The following is a 19,023-nucleotide window of genomic DNA, read 5'->3' as shown; positions in this document are numbered from 1 at the left end:
TTTTCTTTAAAAAATCCACTTAATTTTCTTTACCCTATTATTAAAATGGTAATTGACAAAAACAAACTACATTGTCACCAGAAGAGCAATACAAAATGTACAAGTGATATATTAAAATCATCTTTCCAGCTTGAATTTCAATGATGCATTGGGGCAACGATTTTGTGAGAAACATCTTCACCCTTAAATAAAGATTTTCTTAATTCCTTACCTGTGTGCTAATTAGATATCACCTTGTTTTCACATTAGGGTAATCTCCTGTTTGCGGTCAGCACACTCTTTGAGGGTAGCCGTATCCTGGGACGGGAGGGCTACCTTCTTGGATAAGCGTGTTATCCACGGGAGGATTCCCATCGTAACCTATCCGTTGATGGGAAAGGATACGCCATAAGAATCCTTTTGGAAATCTGCAGTCTTTTATCTGGAGATTTCCAAGCTTTTTCACATAACTCGTTCAGCTCGTGTGAGGGGGGAAAGGTTACCTCAGGCTTCTTTCCCTTGTACATATGTACCCTCTTGTCAGCGACAGGGGGTTACTCTGTGATGTGCAAAACATCTTTTATTGCCATAATCATAAATCGAATGGATTTTGCCAATTTCGGCTGTAACTTTGCATCATCGTAATCGACACTGGAGTCAGAATCCGTGTCGGTATCTGTGTCAACAAACTGGTATAGTGGGCGCTTATGAGACCCTGACAGTCCCTGCAACATAGGATCAGGCATGGGTTGAGACCCTGACTGTCCCAAAGCTTCTGCCTTGTCTAATCTTTTGTGCAATGAGTTTACACTAGCATTTAAAACATTCCACATATCCATCCAATCAGCTGTCGGTGGAGACACCACATTCATTTGCTCCCGCTCCTCTCTAATATAGCCTTCTTCCTCAGACATGTCGACACACGTGTACCGACACACCACACACACAGGGAATGCTTTTTCTGAAGACAGTTTCCCCACAAGGCCCTTTGGAGAGACAGAGAGGGAGTATGCCAGCACACACCCCAGCGCTATATAACCCAGGAATAAAACAGTAACTTAATGTTTGCCCAGTAGTGCTGCTGTATGTAATTTGCGAATTATGTGCCCCCCCCCCCCTCTTTTCAACCCTCTTGTCTAACGTGGTATAAGCAGGGTAGAGTCCGGGGAGCTTCCTCTCAGCGGTGCTGTGGAGAAAAAATGGCGCTGGTGAGTGCTGAGGGAGAAGCCCCGCCCCCTCGGAGGCGGGCTTCTGTCCTGCTTAAACTGTAAAATTGGTGGGGGCTCATACATATATACTGTGCCCAGCTGTATATATGTAATATTTTTGCGAAAGAGGTTTATATTGCTGCCCAGGGCGCCCCCCCTGCGCCCTGCACCCTTACAGTGACCGGAGTATGTGAGGTGTATGGGAGCAAAGGCACACAGCTGCAGTGCTGTGCGTTACCTCAGTGAAGATCATGAAGTCTTCTGCCGCCTCTGAAGTCTTCTTTTCTTCTCATACTCACCCGGCTTCTATCTTCCGGCTCTGCGAGGGGGACGGAGGCGCGGCTCTGGGACGGACGGCGAGGGTGAGATCCTGCGTACCAATCCCTCTGGAGCTAATGGTGTCCAGTAGCCTAAGAAGCAGGACCTTGCAACTCAGAGAGTAGGGCTGCTTCTCTCCCCTCAGTCCCTCGATGAGGGAGTCTGTTGCCAGCAGTGCTCCCTGAAAATTAAAAACCTAACAAAATACTTTCTGTCAGAAAGCTCAGGAGAGCTCCGGAAAAGCACCCAGTCTCCACTGGGCACAGTATCAAACTGAGATCTGGAGGAGGGGCATAGAGGGAGGAGCCAGTGCACACCCAGAACTAAAGTCTTTCTTAAAGTGCCCATGTCTCCTGCGGAGCCCGTCTATCCCCATGGTCCTTACGGAGTCCCCAGCATCCTCTAGGACTTTAGAGAAAATAGGATTTTAATACCTACTGGTAAATCCTTTTCTCTTAGTCCGTAGAGGATGCTGGGCACCCGTCCCAGTGCGTACTGTGTCTGCAGTTATTAAATGGCCCTTAACTCCAGAACATTTATGTGGAGACAACTTTCCTGACTTGACCATCTTCCTTGGATGTTTTCCCCCTGTGTGACTGCTCCCCAGCCTCGGAGGGTTGCATCCGTGGTCCCTAGGATCCCGTCCTGGATCCCAAACCATCGCCCCTCTAGGTGGTGAGAACTGTGCAGCCACCAATGGAGTGAGATTCTGGTCTTGGAAGACAGGATTATCCTCCGGTGCATGTGTAGGTGGGATCCGGACCACTTGTCCAACAGGTCCCACTGGAACACTCTGGCATGGAGCCTGCCAAACTGAATGGCCTCGTAGGCCGCAACCATCTTCCCCAGCAACCGAATGCATTGATGGATTAACACTCTTGCTGGTTTCAGAATTTGTTTGACCAGACTCTGGATCTCCAGAGCCATTCCACTAGAAGAAAACCTCTTCTGTGTCCAGTATCACTCCCAAAAACAACAACCGCGTCATTAGGACCAACTGCGATTTTGGCAAGTTTAGGAGCCAACCATGTTGTTAAAGAACTGTCAGGGAGAGTAGATGTTTTGCACCAACTGGTACCTGGATCTCGCCTTTATCAGGAGATCATCCAAGTACGGGATAATTGTGACTCCTTGCTTGCGAAGGAGAACCATAATTTCCGCCATCACCCTGGTGAAAATCCTCGGAGCCGTGGACAGACCAAACGGCAACGTCTGAAATTGGTAATGACAATCCTGAATTGCAAACCTCAGGTAGCTTGATGCAGTGGCTAAATGGGAACATGTAAGTAGGCATCCTTTTTGTCTACCAAAACCATGAAATCTCCTTTATCCCCCGGACTGGAGATCACTACCCTGAGAGATTCCATCTTGAAATTGAATTTCTTTAGGTAGAAATTAAGGGATTTCAGATTTAAGATTGGTCTGACTGAGCCGTCCGGCTTCGGGACCACGAAGAGGCTTGAATAAAAACCTTCTCCCTGCTGACTAAGGCTGATTTGAACAATCGGTGAGGGGGAACTTCTTGAAACCCCAGTTTGTACCCTTGGGACACTATTTGTAAAACCCACGAGTCGAGGTCCGAATGAATCCAGAACTGACTGAAGAGTTTTAGACGTGCCCCCCAGTGGCGGAACTAGCGAGCAGTGGGCCCATGTGCGACAAAATGGCTTGGGCCCCCCCCCCATCCCATCCCATCCAAGTCCACCCCCTCACCCCAGGAGAGGATCTGGTGAGGGGGGCCTGCTCAGGGAAGTGGATACCTAGCAACAGTGCCGTAACTAGACATTTTAGCAGTGTGTGCAAGAAACGGCATTGGAGCCCCACCCCTGCATGCAAAACAGGGGCAGTGCGCGCCGTAGGCGCGTGCAAAAAAACATAGTGGCGTGGCTTCGTGGTTAAGGGGTGTGGCCACAAAATAATACCAATTCATAAAACGGTGCACAGTAGTCTCCATTATTCAAATTACGCCCCACAGTAGCACCACTACACCAGGTAGAGACCCTTTTACACCTTACGGCGGACAGATTCCTCTTTTTACACATTACAGCAGACAGCGTCCTCTTTTTACACATTACAGCAGACAGCGTCCCCTTTTTACACATTACGGCAGACAGCATCCCCCTTTTTTACACAACGGCAGACAGCGTGCCCTTGTTACACATAGCGGCAGACAGCGTACATTTTTTTCACATAACGGCAGACAGCCTGCCCTTGTTAAACATAGCAGCAGACAGCGTACACTTTTTACACATAACGGCAGACAGCCTGCCCTTGTTAAACATAGCGGCAGACAGCGTACACTTTTTTCACATAACAGCAGTCAGCCTGCCCTTGTTACACATAATGGCAGACATCGTACACTTTTTACACATTACAGCAGACAGCTTGCCCTTGTTACACATTACAGCAGACAGCTTGCCCTTGTTACACATTTTGGCAGACAGCGTGCCCTTGTTACACATTACGGCAGACAGCATCCCCCTTGTTACACATTACGGCAGGCAGATTCCCCCTTGTTACACATTGCGGCAAGCAGATTCCCCCTTTTTACACATTGCGGCAAGCAGCTTCCCCCTTTTTACACATTGCGGCAGGCAGATTCCCCCTTTTTACACATTGCGGCAGGCAGTCCCCCTTTTTACACATAGCTGCAGGCAGATTCCCCCTTTTTACACATAGCGGCAGGCAGATTCCCCCTTTTTACACATTGCGGCAGGCAGTCCCCCTTTTTACACATAGCTGCAGGCAGATTCCCCCTTTTAACACATAGCTGCAGGCAGATTCCCCCCTTTTACACATAGCTGCAGGCAGATTCCCCCTTTTTACACATAGCGGCAGGCAGATTCCCCCTTTTTACACATAGCGGCAGGCAGATTCCCCCTTTTTACACATAGCGGCAGGCAGTCCCAAGAAAGAAAGAGAAGAAAGAAAGAAAGAAAGAAAGAAAGAAAGAAAGAAAGAAAGAAAGAAAGAAAGAAAGAAAGAAAGAAAGAAAGAAAGAAAGAAAGAAAGAAAGAAAGAAGAATTATACTTACACTCTCCGCTGGCTCAGGCTCCTCGTGCAGCTTGAGGATTCCCGGGCAGTAGAGAAGGAGGAGGAGGGAGGTAGAGGAGGGAGCCGCAGCAGCGCTGTGTTATTGGTGGAGGCGCTGCTGCTGCTGCCCCTCTGCTTCACTATAGGCTGTTCTCGGAAGACAGCCTATAGTGAAGCAGAGGGGCAGCAGCAGCAGCGCCTCCACCAGTAACAAAGCGCTGCTGCGGCTCCTTCCTTCACCTCCCTCCTCCTCCTCCTCCCCCCCGTGCCGCTGCTCCTCTCATCTCCAAGCGACCCTCCTCCCTCTTCGTGTGTTACAGAGGCGGCAGCGTGTCTGGTGCTGCGGCTGCTGCCCGTAGTGCCCTGGCCTGATCTGTTCGTTACGACGGGCGGGCGGCGGGAGTCGCAGGACGCAGACCCGACGGGAGCGCTGGTGTGCGGCTGCGGCATGATACAATGAGTCATTGTGACTCATTGTAATGCCGGCAGCTGTGGGCCCTTGAGTGCGGCGGGGCCCCAGTGCAATGCACTGCCTGCCCTGCCAGTAGTTCCGCCCCTGGTGCCCCCCACTGGTGTGGGCTCCTGCAAGAGAGCCCCAGCGTCATGCAGTGGATTTGGCAGAAGCAGAGGACTCTGCTCCTGCGATCTTGAAGAGGCTTCTTGGAGTCAGCATCAGCATTCCCTTGGTGAATCCACAATGCCCTCCTATCCGAGACTGCCATGAAATTGGCCCGTGAGCACTTGTGCCCGGTGTAGGATTTTTAAATATGTGTAGTTTACTGTATGCAAGGGTTTAAAACCTTTTAGGAACTGAGATCTAAGGTGTATTACATGTAGTTTAAAAAAAACAAAAAAGGTTTATTTTATGGCAGTAGTTTCCAAACTGGGGTTCTTGCACTGGTAGCATAGTTTGGTGGTCCAGGACCAATTAAAATTATTTATACTTTATTAAATTGGCAAAACCATTCCCTCACAACATAACTGAACCTGAGGATGACATGCTATAAACACAATTTACTTAATTTTATATTTTTTTCTGAATTTCTCAATAAAAAAAACTTTGGCCTAGGGGTGCCGTGAAACAAATTTTGATACTATTTATTTATATAGTGCTCTTTCTCCAACAGGACTCAAGGCGCTTGAGATATGGCTTCTGGAACTGAACACAGGATTCTAAATGTGGCTGTACCAAGGACCTATACAGTGGCATTACAGGTTGAGTATCCCTTATCCAAAATGCTTGGGACCAGAGGAATTTTGGATATCGGATTTTTCTGTATTTTGGAATAATTGCATACCATAACGAGATATTATGGTGATGGGACCTAAATCTAAGCACATAATGCATTTATGTTTCATATATACCATATACACACAGCCTGAAGGTCATTTTAGCCAATATTTTTTATAACTTTGTGCATTAAACAAAGTGTGTGTACATTCACAGAATTCATTTATGTGTCATATACACCTTATACACACAGTCTGAAGTTCATTTAATACAATATTTTTAATAACTTTGAATATTAAACAAAGTTTGTGTACACTGAGCCATCAAAAAACAAAGGTTTCACTATCTCAGTCTCACTCAAAAAAGTCCGTATTTCGGAATATTCCGTATTTCGGAATATTTGGATATGGGATACTCAACCTGTATTACTTTTTTCTGCTACTGGTTCTTTACCTATGCAAACAAGCATCTGACTTGCCTTTCCTATTGCTTTGTTACATTGCTCACCTGAAATAGTAATACTTAGATAGCTTTCCTCTTGCCATTATAATGCCCTTAATATTATAGTTAGCCTTTGTATTTTTGAGACGTGTATGATTTTGCATTTTTTGGCATTAAATGTTGCCATGTTCTTGACCATTCCTCTAGTCCAGGGGCGGAACTGCCAGAGACAACGGAGTCAGTTGCCGCCGGGCTCCAGCCCTAAAGGGGCTTCCTCCATTGCCCTCCGGCTGTTACGTGCCCTTCCTACTAAATAGACAAAGGCGCTACCAGCAGGGTCTCGCAGTTTGTACATTCCATGCCGTAACACCCTTCTTTCCACCTTTTTCAAGACCCAGCCCAGCAGCCTCGCCGCTGCCACCACCGCTAGCTGCAGCACTGCCAGCGGTGGGGTGCCCCTGCTTCTTCTCACACCACAGATAGCTGGGCAGCACTGCAACTGCCTGCCTGATTGCTCCGCCCCCTTCTGGCTCCAAAGCACCTCTGCTGCCCAGTGATCCAGGAGCCTGCTGCTAGGAAGAAGTGGCCGAGCTTCAGCAAGCGAGTCTGGACACTGGCGGAGGAAGCCATGATAACCAGATAATGGGGAGTGGAGAGCCAGTTCCAAGGTAATACTTTATACAGCTGGTTGAGATCCTGGTCGGTGGATATGGATTCCAAGAAAACCCTGGAGGTGCTTCCTTTCAAGGGAGACACTCTCTTTGGAGAAGACCTCAATAAGATTGTAGCTGATCTGGCTACTGCTAAAACAGCTTGCCTACCTAGTATGACTCCTACCACGCAGAAGGCTAAAAGTACTTTCCCTTGGCCCTTTCATCCTCAAGGTAAAGCGTACCCAAGGTCAGGCATACCCAAAGCAAGCTCATGCTTCCAGACCTGCCAAGCCCAGACTGAAGCAAGCCTGGGCTGCCCATCAGCCTGCTTCCAAAACGGACAAGCCTGCCGCATGACGGTGCAGGCCTCCCTCTGGGGGATCCCAGGGTGGGGGGCCCGACTTCTAGGTTTGGCATAATTCTAAGCTAGAGAATTCTGTTTGGAGCTCACCTTGTACTTTGTGAAGAAATAATCAGCATTGTGGCTGAGCAGATACATGTAGTGTGTGGCTGCAAACTGCATGGATCTGCTGCGTTGTAATGCTGATACTTTTTTTTTTCAAAGTACCAATAGCTTCATATAATGTTCACAATTTTTATGCAGGATCAAATAGCTCAATAGGTAGGGTGTTTGATTAGAATTCAACAGGTTATAGGTTTGAATCCTGGGTATGGTAGTTTGAGATGTGTTATTTAATAAAGTATGTTGTTCTGACTGCTGGCATCCTATCACCTGGGATATCATACTAAATAAATGGAGTTGATCAATTTTTTTTATTTTTTTTTTAAACTAGGGACAATTTCCAGATACTTTTCTTTATAACTGAGATTGCCCCCTGGAACTTCACATCAGTTGACAACTATGCATGAGTGGGCAGTGCTTGCTCTGGATCTGCCCACCCATTTATGTGCCGTCATAAAAGAAAGCACAACTGACAGTTATCCTGGGCGTACACTACACAATTATCTGTCAGGCTATCTATCCAGTCTGGATGGATGGAATGAAAATCTGGTAATGTATAGGAGCAAATGTCAATTAACCATTTGCTCCCAAACACTAGAAAAGTGGTCAAAAATGGTCATTACACAAATTAGTTAAACCCAAAATTTAACCAATTTGTTTAGGGGACCTTTTTTGTCCATTTTCTAGTGTTTGAGAGTAAATCGTTGATGGTCATTTGCTCACATAGATAACCGGATTTCTATTCCAACCAGCCAGTGTTGGAGATATGGTCTGCCAGATTACATAATGCATACCAGAGCCATAACTAGACTTTTTGGTGCCCTGTGACAGATAATTATATGCCCCCCCCCCTCCCCATTTTTGCAATATGGACAAAAGGCGCATGCCTTGTGGGGAAGGGGCATAACAAGATTGGTCTCAGAGAAAGCACATGAGATATGAAGATATATCTAGTATACTTGACACTCAATGGTTTGTGGTATTGCCGGGGTGCCCTCCTTAAATGCATATACAGTCACACATGGCGTGTTTGTGCAAATGGCATATCAGCAGTCAGCACTAACTGGTGACATGCCATTTGTACAAGTAAGCCATGTGTGACTAATATATAAACATACTTTATTAAATAACACCTCAAACTATCATACCCAGGATTCAAACCTATAACCTGTTGAATTCTAATCAAATACCCTACCCATTGAGCTACTTGATCCTGCATCTATTCTAACCTCCAAAAACAGATTCAGTTGCATTTTCCAGCGTGTTTTGTTTGCGCCTTTGCAAATGTCTTACATCGACAAACTTATTTAGTACTATTTTGCAAATAGGGTTACATTGTCGCAACATTGTGTTCCCTAATTGCTTGATTTTTTTAAATGCAACAATTGATAAAGACACCTGATAATTGCTCTGTGGAGTCTTATTTTGTGTCTACTTCTTATCTACATTTAATTCCCTACCTCTAATCAAGGCATTTTTAAATGCTGGGGGCTGCCAGGACGTGAGGCCTACCTAGACTTTAGATCTGAATTTGAATGTACTTGTGAACTAACTTAATTTCCTACTTCTAAATTCATTCCTAAATTCACTACTTACATTAATCCTGTAGTTGGGCATTTTGAGCCTTCAATTGTGGGCATTGTTTTGTGTCCAGACCAGCAGCTGGTGGTGTGCATTTGCTGGAAAGGCATCGAAGACCTCCGATATGCTGCATCTCCTGATGTGTGTCTCCCTCAAGTGGCTGTCAGCAAATGCATGCTAGACACCCCATTCCAAGCTGATTGTGACATCACGGAACATGCATCATAGAACAGGCATGCTAGAATATGGGTCTTCAACCTGCGACCCTCCAGCTGCTGTGGAACTACATATACTAGCATGCCCTGCCTCAGTTTTAGCATACCTTAATAGCAAAACTGTGGCAGGGCATGCTGGGATGTGTAGTTTCACAGCAGCTGGAGGGCCACAGGATGAAGACCCATGTGCTAGAGCCAAGCCGCAGGTACATTGAATGCTAGCAAGCTGAATGTTTAAATCATTTTTGTTCCGCAGCATTCCAATGCGGAAGATTCCATGGAACCAGAGATTATTCCATTGAGAAGTACATGCTGCCTGGATGACTGCACTGTGCAAATTAAATCACGGAGCCAGTTGGCTTGTTGGTGGCTCTGGTGACTGGGTGGTTGGGTGGGTGGTGTGTCGGAGGTGGAGCACATGCAAATGAATGTGTATCATCCAGCTAGTGAGAGTGAAAACTCATGCAGGAGTGTGCCTGCTTGTCAGTGGGTTATGCACCTTGCCAGGCGTCAAATCTACATGGAGCAGCTGGAGGGGACAAGAGCAGGTTTGCAAAATATAGATAGAAGAGCATATATGCTGGCGCATTCTCCATGATTGTGTCAACTTATGTTTTGGTGCACTGCACTTTCCTTCACTAAGTTTTAGCCATTTTGGTTAAACGCAAGTGTAGTTGCTTCTCGCCCTTTTGGCTGTGATCTTGTATCGTGGTTGAAGAGTCTGCTGGAGGGATTGTTTTCTTCATTGGCGAGAGACTGAAGATATTCCAGGATGGAAGGCTTGGGAACACTATCCGTTTTTCAGTTGTGGAAGAGTTGAAAGACCGGATTGGACTACATTCTATAGTAAAGGATATCTTTGTATTTATTAATCCTCCCTTTATATGTGTCTGTCTTTCAATAAAGCTTCGGGCTTGTGATTCCCTCACCCTCTTACACTCCACACCCATAGCCTTATTAACTGTTGTATTATTGTATTGTTTAAATGTATAGTGCAGTTCATGATTTATAGTGTAGGCTGGCCTGTGCTGTAGTTCTTGAACTGTACTATACCGACAGCATTTGTATTGTGTTTTGGCTGTGCGGCAACACAGTACTTATGTGTGTAATGTTTATGTATGTTTTTTTGCTTCTTTATGTCAATAAAGACTGCTTTTTCAATCCAATATCTGAAAACAATCAATGTTTATCTTTGATGGCAATAGAAGTGGTATGATATTTGCTGCTTTTGAAAGGCAATATCTGATATGTCCCCTATCTGGGAACCATATATTAAATGGCTTTTCAGAAAAGGGAGATGGTAGAAGAGCTTTCAGTACTTGTAGGACCGATGCACATTTCCTATTCTAGCCTCCAAAAACAGATTCAGTTGCATTTTCCAGCGTGTTTTGGATGCGCCTTTGCAAATGTCTTACATCGACAAACTTATTTAGTACTATTTTGCAAATAGGGTTACATTGTTGCAACATTGTGTTCCCTAATTGCTTGATTTTTTAAATGCAACAATTGATAAAGACACCTGATAACTGCTCTGTGGAGTCTTATTTTGTGTCTACTTTTTATCTACATTTAATTCTCTACATCTAATCAAGGCATTTTTAAGTGCTGGGGGCTGCCAGGACGTGAGGCCTACCTAGACTTTAGATCTGAATTTGAATGTACTTGTGAACTAACTTAATTTCCTACTTCTAAATTCATTCCTAAATTCACTACTTACATGAATCCTGTAGTTGGGCATTTTGGGACTTCGATTGTGGGCATTGTTTTGTGTCCAGACCAGCAGCAGGTGGTGTGCATTTGCTGGAAAGGCATCGAAGACCTCCGATATGCTGCATCTCCTGATGTGTGTCTCCCTCAAGTGTCTGTCAGCAAATGCCTGCTAGACACCCCATTCCAAGCTGATTGTGACATCACGGTACATGCATCATAGAACAGGCATGCTAGAACATGGGTCTTCAACCTGCGACCCTCCAGCTGCTGTGGAACTACACATCCCAGCATGCCCTGCCTCAGTTTTAGCATACCTTAATAGCAAAAATGTGGCAGGGCATGCTGGGATGTGTAGTTTCACAGCAGCTGGAGGGCCACAGGATGAAGACCAATGTGCTAAAGCCAAGCCGCAGGTACATTGAATGCTAGCAAGCTGAATATTTAAATCCTTTTTATTCCGCAGCATTCCAATGTGGAAGATTCCATGGAACCAGAGATCCTTCCATTGAGAAGGACATGCTGCCTGGATGACTACACTGTGCAAATTAAATCACGGAGCCAGTTGGCTTGTGGGTGGCTCTGGTCACTGGGTGGTTGGGTGGGTGGTGTGTCGGAGGTGGAGCACATGCAAATGATTGTGTATCATCCAGCTAGTGAGAGAGAAAACTCATGCAGGAGTGTGCCTGCTTGTCAGTGGGTTATGCACCTTTCCAGACGTCAAATCTACATGGAGCAGCTGGAGAGGACAAGAGCAGGTTTGCAAAATATAGACAGAAGAGCTCTCCAGCTTAGTTTGCTGTCTGTTTCCACTTCTCTTTTCTTGAGCCGCTCCCTTCTATGCCCTTGCGCACTATCCTGACTTCTCCCATCTGCTTACTTTGTGCCTTCCAACGCACAATGCGAACTACAGGTAGTGCTGCAGGGCCCACACCCTTTTACTTGCCATACAGAGCAGCTCTGGAGTTGTTACAGTGCCCAGCTTCTGCAAGAAATCAGCTTGAATGCTTCAGGGGCTGGGGCATAGCCAACATGAGCCCCACACCGAAGGAGGGTGGAGGTGTTTAATGCGAACTAGGGGTCATCCAAGCGCCGCAAAAGGCCGCCATGCCCTGCACGCCCCTTTTCTCTTTTCATATGCAGACGAGGGTTGAAGCCAACTTTGACCCACTGCTTGGATGACATCACCATATGCAAATCCATCTGCTGCAGGCCTTCCCCCAGGAATGCTTGCACTAGTTGTTGCATTTGGTTTGTTGTTTGGGGGTGCTTCAGTATTAGGCAGCCTTCTGCCCTCCCATGTTCATCTGAAAATATGTGTTCTCCCTGCAGTTGTTGTCCCCAGATGAGAGTTCCCTTGTGCTGCCTCAGTTGAATCTTCTTTACTTGACAGAGATGTGCCTGAGCAGCGGCCCTCCCCAGCCCTATCCCAAATCATACTTATTTTGCATAGGAGATACCATGGTCATGAAGATTGCTCTCCCAGGGTGAGGTTCATTCATTGCATTCTGGGTATGCTGACCCCTGTGATTTCCCCAAATGTGGGAAACTTGACTGCATTATTTGTGGTAGTGGGGGACTGTGTTTGTGCTTTCCTCTGGTCAGCTCTGGTAAAAGTCAGATTTCTTTGTCTCAGATCTTCCTCTAGCCTTGTTCTTCTTTCGAGAGTTCCCTTGTGCTGCCTCAGTTGGATCTCCTTTACTTGACAGGGGGGTGCCCAAGCAGCGACCCTCCCCAGCTCTAGCCCAACTCCTACTTACCTGCCAGGTGAGATACTATGATCATGAAGGTGCTTCTCCCAGGGCAAGGCTTACCCATTGCTCTCTGGGTGTGCTGCTCCTGTGATTTCCCCAAATGTGGGAAACTTGACTGCATAATTTGTGTTTCCACTGGTCGGCTTTCATATAATTCAGATCTCTTTGTCTCAGGTCTCTCTCCAGCCTAGTTTGCAGTCTGTTTCCACTTCTTTTTTTTGAGCCCATCCCTTCTACACCCTTGTGCACTATCCTGACTTCTCCTCCTGTCTGCTTACTTTGTGCCTTCCAATGCACAATGCAAACTACAGGTAGTGCTGCAGGGCCCACAAACTTTTACTTGCATTACAGAGCAGCTCTGGAGCTGTTACAGTGCCAAGCTGCTGCAAGAAATCAGCTTGAATGCTTCAGGGGCTGGGGCATTGCCAACATGAGCCCCACACCAAAGGAGGGTGGGGGTGTTTAATGCGAACTAAGGGTCATCCAAGCGCCGCAAATGGCCGCCATTCCCTGCATACCCCTTTTCTCTTTTCATATGCAGATGAGGGTTCCAGCCAACTTTGGCCCACTGCTTGGATGACATCACTGTATGCAAATCCGTCTTCTGCAGACCTTCCCCCAGGAATGCTTGTACTAGTTGTTGCATTTGGTTTGTTGTTTGGGGGTGCTTCAGTATTAGGCAGCCTTCTGTCCTCCCATGTTCATCTGAAAATATGTGTTCTCCCTGCAGTTGTTGTCCCCAGATGAGAGTTCCCTTGTGCTGCCTCAGTTGAATCTCCTTTACTTGACAGAGATGTGCCTGAGCAGCGGCCCTCCCCAGCCCTATCCCAAAGCATACTTATTTTGCATAGGAGATATCATGGTAATGAAGACTGTTATCCCAGGGTGAGGTTCATTCATTGCATTCTGGATATGCTGACCCCTGTGATTTCCCCAAATGTGGGAAACTCGACTTCATTATTTGTGGTAGTGGGGGACTGTGTTTGTGCTTTCCTCTGGTCAGCTCTGGTAAAAGTCAGATTTATTTGTCTCAGATCTTCCTCTAGCCTTGTTCTTCTTTCGAGAGTTCCCTTGTGCTGACTCAGTTGGATCTCCTTCACTTGACAGGGAAGTGCCCGAGCAGCGACCCTACCCAGCTCTAGCCCAACTCCTACTTACCTGCCAGGTGAGATACTATGATCATGAAGGTGCTTCTCCCAGGGCAAGGCTCACCCATTGCACTCTGGGTGTGCTGCTCTTGCGATTTCCCCAAATGTGGAAAACTTGACTGCATAATTTGTGTTTCCCCTGGTCGGCTCTCGTATAATTCAGATCTCTTTGTCTCAGGTCTCTCTCCAGCCCAGTTTGCTGTCTGTTTCCACTTCTCTTTTCTTGAGCCGCTCCCTTCTATGCCCTTGCGCACTATTATGACCTCTCCTGTCTGCTTACTTTGTGCCTTCCAACGTCAATGCAAACTACAGGTAGTGCTGCAGGGCCCACACCCTTTTACATGCTTTACAGAGCAGCTCTGGAGCTGTTACAGTGCCCAGCTGCTGCAAGAAATCAGCTTGAATGCTTCAGGGGCTGGGGCATAGCCAACATGAGCCCCACACCGAAGGAGGGTGGAGGTGTTTAATGTGAATTAGGGGTCATCCAAGCGCCGCAAAAGGCCGCCATGCCCTGCACATCCCTTTTTTCTTTTCATATGCAGACGAGGGTTGAAGCCAACTTTGACCCACTGCTTGGATGACATCACCATATGCAAATCCATCTGCTGCAGGCCTTCCCCCAGGAATGCTTGCACTAGTTGTTGCATTTGGTTTGTTGTTTGGGGGTGCTTTAGTATTAGGCAGCCTTCTGTCCTCCCATGTTCATCTGAAAATATGTGTTCTCCCTGCAGTTGTTGTCCCCAGATGAGAGTTCCCTTGTGCTGCCTCAGTTGAATCTCCTTTACTTGACAGAGATGTGCCTGAGCAGCGGCCCTCCCCAGCTCTATCCCAAATCATACTTATTTTGCATAGGAGATACCATGGTCATGAAGATTGTTCTCCCAGGTTGAGGTTCATTCATTGCATTCTGGGTATGCTGACCCCTGTGATTTCCCCAAATGTGGGAAACTTGACTGCATTATTTGTGGTAGTGGGGGACTGTGTTTGTGCTTTCCTCTGGTCAGCTCTGGTAAAAGTCAGATTTCTTTGTCTCAGATCTTCCTCTAGCCTTGTTCTTCTTTCGAGAGTTCCCTTGTGCTGCCTCAGTTGGATCTCCTTCACTTGACAGGGGGGTGCCCGAGCAGCGACCCTCCCCAGCTCTAGCCCAACTCCTACTTACCTGCCAGGTGAGATACTATGATCATGTAGGTGCTTCTCCCAGAGCAAGGCTCACCCATTGCACTCTGGGTGTGCTGCCCCTGTGATTTCCCCAAATGTGGGAAACTTGACTGCATAATTTGTGTTTCCCCTGGTCGGCTCTCGTATAATTCAGATCTCTTTGTCTCAGGTCTCTCTCCAGCCTAGTTTGCTGTCTGTTTCCACTTCTCTTTTCTTGAGCCGCTCCCTTCTATGCCCTTGCGCACTATTCTGACCTCTCCTGTCTTCTTACTTTGTGCCTTCCAACGCACAATGCAAACTACAGGTAGTGCTACAGGGCCCACGCCCTTTTACTTGCCTTACAGAGCAGCTCTGGAGCTGTTACAGTGCCCAGCTGCTGCAAGAAATCAGCTTGAATGCTTCAGGGGCTGGGGCATAGCCAACATGAGCCCCACACCGAAGGAGGGTGGAGATGTTTAATGCGAATTAGGGGTCATCCAAGCGCCGCAAAAGGCCGCCATTCCCTGCACATCCCTTTTTTCTTTTCATATGCAGACGAGGGTTGAAACCAACTTTGACCCACTGCTTGGATGACATCACCATATGCAAATCCATCTGCTGCAGGCCTTCCCCAGGAATGCTTGCACTAGTTGTTGCATTTGGTTTGTTGTTTGGGGGTGCTTCAGTATTAGGCAGCCTTCTGCCCTCCCATGTTCATCTGAAAATATGTGTTCTCCCTGCAGTTGTTGTCCCAAGATGAGAGTTCCCTTGTGCTGCCTCAGTTGAATCGCCTTTACTTGACAGAGATGTGCATGAGCAGCGGCCCTCCCCAGCCCTATCCCAAATCATACTTATTTTGCATAGGAGATACCATGGTCATGAAGATTGTTCTCCCAGGGTGAGGTTCATTCATTGCATTCTGGGTATGCTGACCCCTGTGATTTCCCCAAATGTTGGAAACTCGACTGCATTATTTGTGGTAGTGGGGGGCTGTGTTTGTGCTTTCCTCTGGTCAGCTCTGGTAAAAGTCAGATTTCTTTGTCTCAGATCTTCCTCTAGCCTTGTTCTTCTTTCGAGAGTTCCCTTGTGCTGCCTCAGTTGGATCTCCTTCACTTGACAGGGGGGTGCCCGAGCAGCGACCCTCCCCAGCTCTAGCCCAACTCCTACTTACCTGCCAGGTGAGATACTATGATCATGTAGGTGCTTCTCCCAGGGCAAGGCTCACCCATCGCACTCTGGGTGTGCTGCCCCTGTGATTTCCCCAAATGTGGGAAACTTGACTGCATAATTTGTGTTTCCCCTGGTCGGCTCTCGTATAATTCAGATGTCTTTGTCTCAGGTCTCTCTCCAGCCTAGTTTGCTGTCTGTTTCCACTTCTCTTTTCTTGAGCCGCTCCCTTCTATGCCCTTGCGCACTATCCTGAATTCTCCCGTCTGCTTACTTTGTGCATTCCAACGCACAATGCGAACTACAGGTAGTGCTGCAGTGCCCACACCCTTTTACTTGCCTTACAGAGCAGCTCTGGAGCTGTTACAGTGCCCAGCTGCTGCAAGAAATCAGCTTGAATGCTTTAGGGGCTGGGGCATAGCCAACATGAGCCCCACACCGAAGGAGGGTGGGGGTGTTTAATGCGAACTAGGGGTCATCCAAGCGCCGCAAAAGGCCGCCATGCCCTGCACGCCCCTCTTCTCTATTCATATGCAGATGAGTGTTGAAGCCAACTTTGACCCACTGCTTGGATGACATCACCATATGCAAATCCATGTGCTGCAGGCCTTCCCCCAGGAATGCTTGCACTAGTTGTTGCATTTGGTTTGTTGTTTGGGGGTGCTTCAGTATTAGGCAGCCTTCTGCCCTCCCATGTTCATCTGAAAATATGTGTACCTCCTGCAGTTGTTGTCCCCAGATGAGAGTTCCCTTGTGCTGCCTCAATTGAATCTCCTTTACTTGACAGAGATGTGCCTGAGCAGCGGCCCTCTCCAGCCCTATCCCAAATCATACTTATTTTGCATAGGAGATACCATGGTCATGAAGATTGTTCTCCCAGGGTGAGGTTCATTCATTGCATTCTGGGTATGCTGACCCCTGTTATTTCCCCAAATGTGGTAAACTTGACAGCATTATTTGTGGTAGTGGGGGACTGTGTTTGTGCTTTCCTCTGGTCAGCTCTGGTAAAAGTCAGATTTCTTTGTCTCAGATCTTCCTCTAGCCTTGTTCTTCTTTCGAGAGTTCCCTTGTGCTGCCTCAGTTGGATCTCCTTCACTTGACAGGGGGGTGCCCGAGCAGCGACCCTCCCCAGCTCTAGCCCAACTCCTACTTACCTGCTAGGTGAGATACTATGATCATGAAGGTGCTTCTCCCAGGGCAAGGCTCACCAATTGCACTCTGGGTGTGCTGCTCCTGCGATATCCCCAAATGTGGGAAACTTGACTGCATAATTTGTGTTTCCCCTGGTCGGCTCTCGTATAATTCAGATCTCTTTGTCTCATGTCTCTCTCCAGCCTAGTTTGCTGTCTGTTTACACTTCTCTTTTCTTGAGCCACTCCCTTCTATGCCCTTGCGCACTATCTTGACTTCTCCCGTCTGCTTACTTTGTGCCTTCCAACGCACAATGCGAACTACAGGTAGTGCTGCAGGGCCCACACCCTTTTAGTTGCCTTACAGAGCAGCTCTGGAGCTATTACAGTGCCTAGCTGCTGCAAGTAATCAGCTTGAATGCTTCAGGGGCTGGGGCATAGCCAACATGAGCCCCACACCGAAGTAGGGTGGAGGTGTTTAATGTGAATTAGGGGTCATCCAAGCGCCGCAAAAGGCCGCCATGCCCTGCACGCCCCTTTTCTCTTTTCATATGCAGACGAGGGTTGAAGCCAACTTTGACCCACTGCTTGGATGACATCACCATATGCAAATCCATCTGCTGCAGGCCTTCCCCCAGGAATGCTTGTACTAGTTGTTGCATTTGGTTTGTTGTTTGGGGGTGCTTCAGTATTAGGCAGCCTTCTGCCCTCCCATGTTCATCTGAAAATATGTGTTCTCCCTGCAGTTGTTGTCCCCAGATGAGAGTTCCCTTGTGCTGCCTCAGTTGAATCTCCTTTACTTGACAAGGGAGGCATTTTGGATTTTTTCTTTGGGTACCCTTACACCTGATGGTCTGAATGAGAGCATCGAACTGAACAACATTGGCAGTCTCTGAAGATTTTATCTATTGATTTACCTAATATATTATTTATTGAATATCCATTTATTGTATGTTTAATAAATAAACAAAATTATTAGAAGTAGCTATTTTGGAAACAGCTTTCCTCTTAGGATGAAACTGTATAATCCTGTTGTGTGTGTTCCTTTAAAGTTCTTTAGTAAAATCCACTAGTAATGATGAACATCAGATTTCTTCGTCCATCCTCTTTTTACACTTTCTCTTGGTTCTATATATATATATTTTTTTTCTATTTTTATTTTCCCCCCCCTCCTTCTCCCAAAAGGCCCCCCTCCCTCCCCCCCTCCCTGTTTTAAATTTTAAAATCTTTAAATATTTAAATCTTCGAATCCTTAAATTGTCTGTTTAATATTTATTTTTTCTTCAATTCTTTTTGTTGTTTAAACAGCAATGTAATTATTCCAGGGGTTAAAATAATGAAATATAGAAATAATATTAACAAAAATTAAAGGTAAAAATGAATTGATAGAATGATCCCATTAAAAGTAAATAAATAATATGGATGTTAAGCTGAGCGGGTTGGATTCGAACATGGGACTAGCTGCATAGAGTGCATTTGATGTTTCCCCTGCGCCACAAGAAATGCTTTAGTAGTGGCATGGATTTATGTTACCCTAAAAGGTTTTTATAAAGCTAAATATTTATCTTACTTAAAACCCTTTAAGAGGCCTAAGAACACTGTTCGCTATTGACGTCTGGAGTACCGTAAGGGTACGCACGTTGCGTAGCAATCACTTAGCGTAGCGTACGCTCGGGACCACGAGGAGATCACCAGCGGCGCAGACGCTCACAATGTTAAACCTTTACATGTAAACCATGAACAATGTATTATACAGGAAAAACCTTAGTGTAATAGTGGGGTGTAGATGCAACACAATGTAACCTTATTAACTTAAAGCTGTTCGAGCGTCTCCGACAGACCTGAGAATACTTAACA

General features: G+C 46.6%; 10 non-coding genes across 10 annotated transcripts; all 10 read left to right on the top strand.

The window, feature by feature from the left end:
- Positions 1–12,266: 12,266 nt before the first annotated feature.
- LOC135000197 (U1 spliceosomal RNA) lies at positions 12,267–12,430 on the top strand. Its single transcript, XR_010202205.1, has one exon. It is a non-coding gene; the product is annotated as a U1 spliceosomal RNA (small nuclear RNA).
- Positions 12,431–12,582: 152 nt separating this feature from the next.
- On the top strand, positions 12,583–12,745 carry LOC135000199 (U1 spliceosomal RNA). Its single transcript, XR_010202207.1, has one exon. It is a non-coding gene; the product is annotated as a U1 spliceosomal RNA (small nuclear RNA).
- Positions 12,746–13,418: 673 nt separating this feature from the next.
- LOC135000206 (U1 spliceosomal RNA) lies at positions 13,419–13,582 on the top strand. Its single transcript, XR_010202215.1, has one exon. It is a non-coding gene; the product is annotated as a U1 spliceosomal RNA (small nuclear RNA).
- Positions 13,583–13,734: 152 nt separating this feature from the next.
- On the top strand, positions 13,735–13,897 carry LOC135000198 (U1 spliceosomal RNA). The gene has a single exon (XR_010202206.1). It is a non-coding gene; the product is annotated as a U1 spliceosomal RNA (small nuclear RNA).
- A 670-nt stretch (positions 13,898–14,567) lies between these two features.
- On the top strand, positions 14,568–14,731 carry LOC135000204 (U1 spliceosomal RNA). Its single transcript, XR_010202212.1, has one exon. It is a non-coding gene; the product is annotated as a U1 spliceosomal RNA (small nuclear RNA).
- Positions 14,732–14,883: 152 nt separating this feature from the next.
- Positions 14,884–15,046, top strand: LOC135000201 (U1 spliceosomal RNA). The gene has a single exon (XR_010202209.1). It is a non-coding gene; the product is annotated as a U1 spliceosomal RNA (small nuclear RNA).
- A 670-nt stretch (positions 15,047–15,716) lies between these two features.
- On the top strand, positions 15,717–15,880 carry LOC135000203 (U1 spliceosomal RNA). Its single transcript, XR_010202211.1, has one exon. It is a non-coding gene; the product is annotated as a U1 spliceosomal RNA (small nuclear RNA).
- A 152-nt stretch (positions 15,881–16,032) lies between these two features.
- Positions 16,033–16,195, top strand: LOC135000200 (U1 spliceosomal RNA). The gene has a single exon (XR_010202208.1). It is a non-coding gene; the product is annotated as a U1 spliceosomal RNA (small nuclear RNA).
- A 671-nt stretch (positions 16,196–16,866) lies between these two features.
- LOC135000205 (U1 spliceosomal RNA) lies at positions 16,867–17,030 on the top strand. Its single transcript, XR_010202214.1, has one exon. It is a non-coding gene; the product is annotated as a U1 spliceosomal RNA (small nuclear RNA).
- Positions 17,031–17,182: 152 nt separating this feature from the next.
- On the top strand, positions 17,183–17,345 carry LOC135000202 (U1 spliceosomal RNA). Its single transcript, XR_010202210.1, has one exon. It is a non-coding gene; the product is annotated as a U1 spliceosomal RNA (small nuclear RNA).
- The last annotated feature ends 1,678 nt before the right edge of the window (positions 17,346–19,023 follow it).

This window comes from Pseudophryne corroboree, unplaced genomic scaffold (genome assembly GCF_028390025.1).
Source record: "Pseudophryne corroboree isolate aPseCor3 unplaced genomic scaffold, aPseCor3.hap2 scaffold_1516, whole genome shotgun sequence".
Lineage (NCBI taxonomy): Eukaryota > Metazoa > Chordata > Amphibia > Anura > Myobatrachidae > Pseudophryne > Pseudophryne corroboree.
This window is presented reverse-complemented; position numbering and strand designations above follow the sequence as displayed.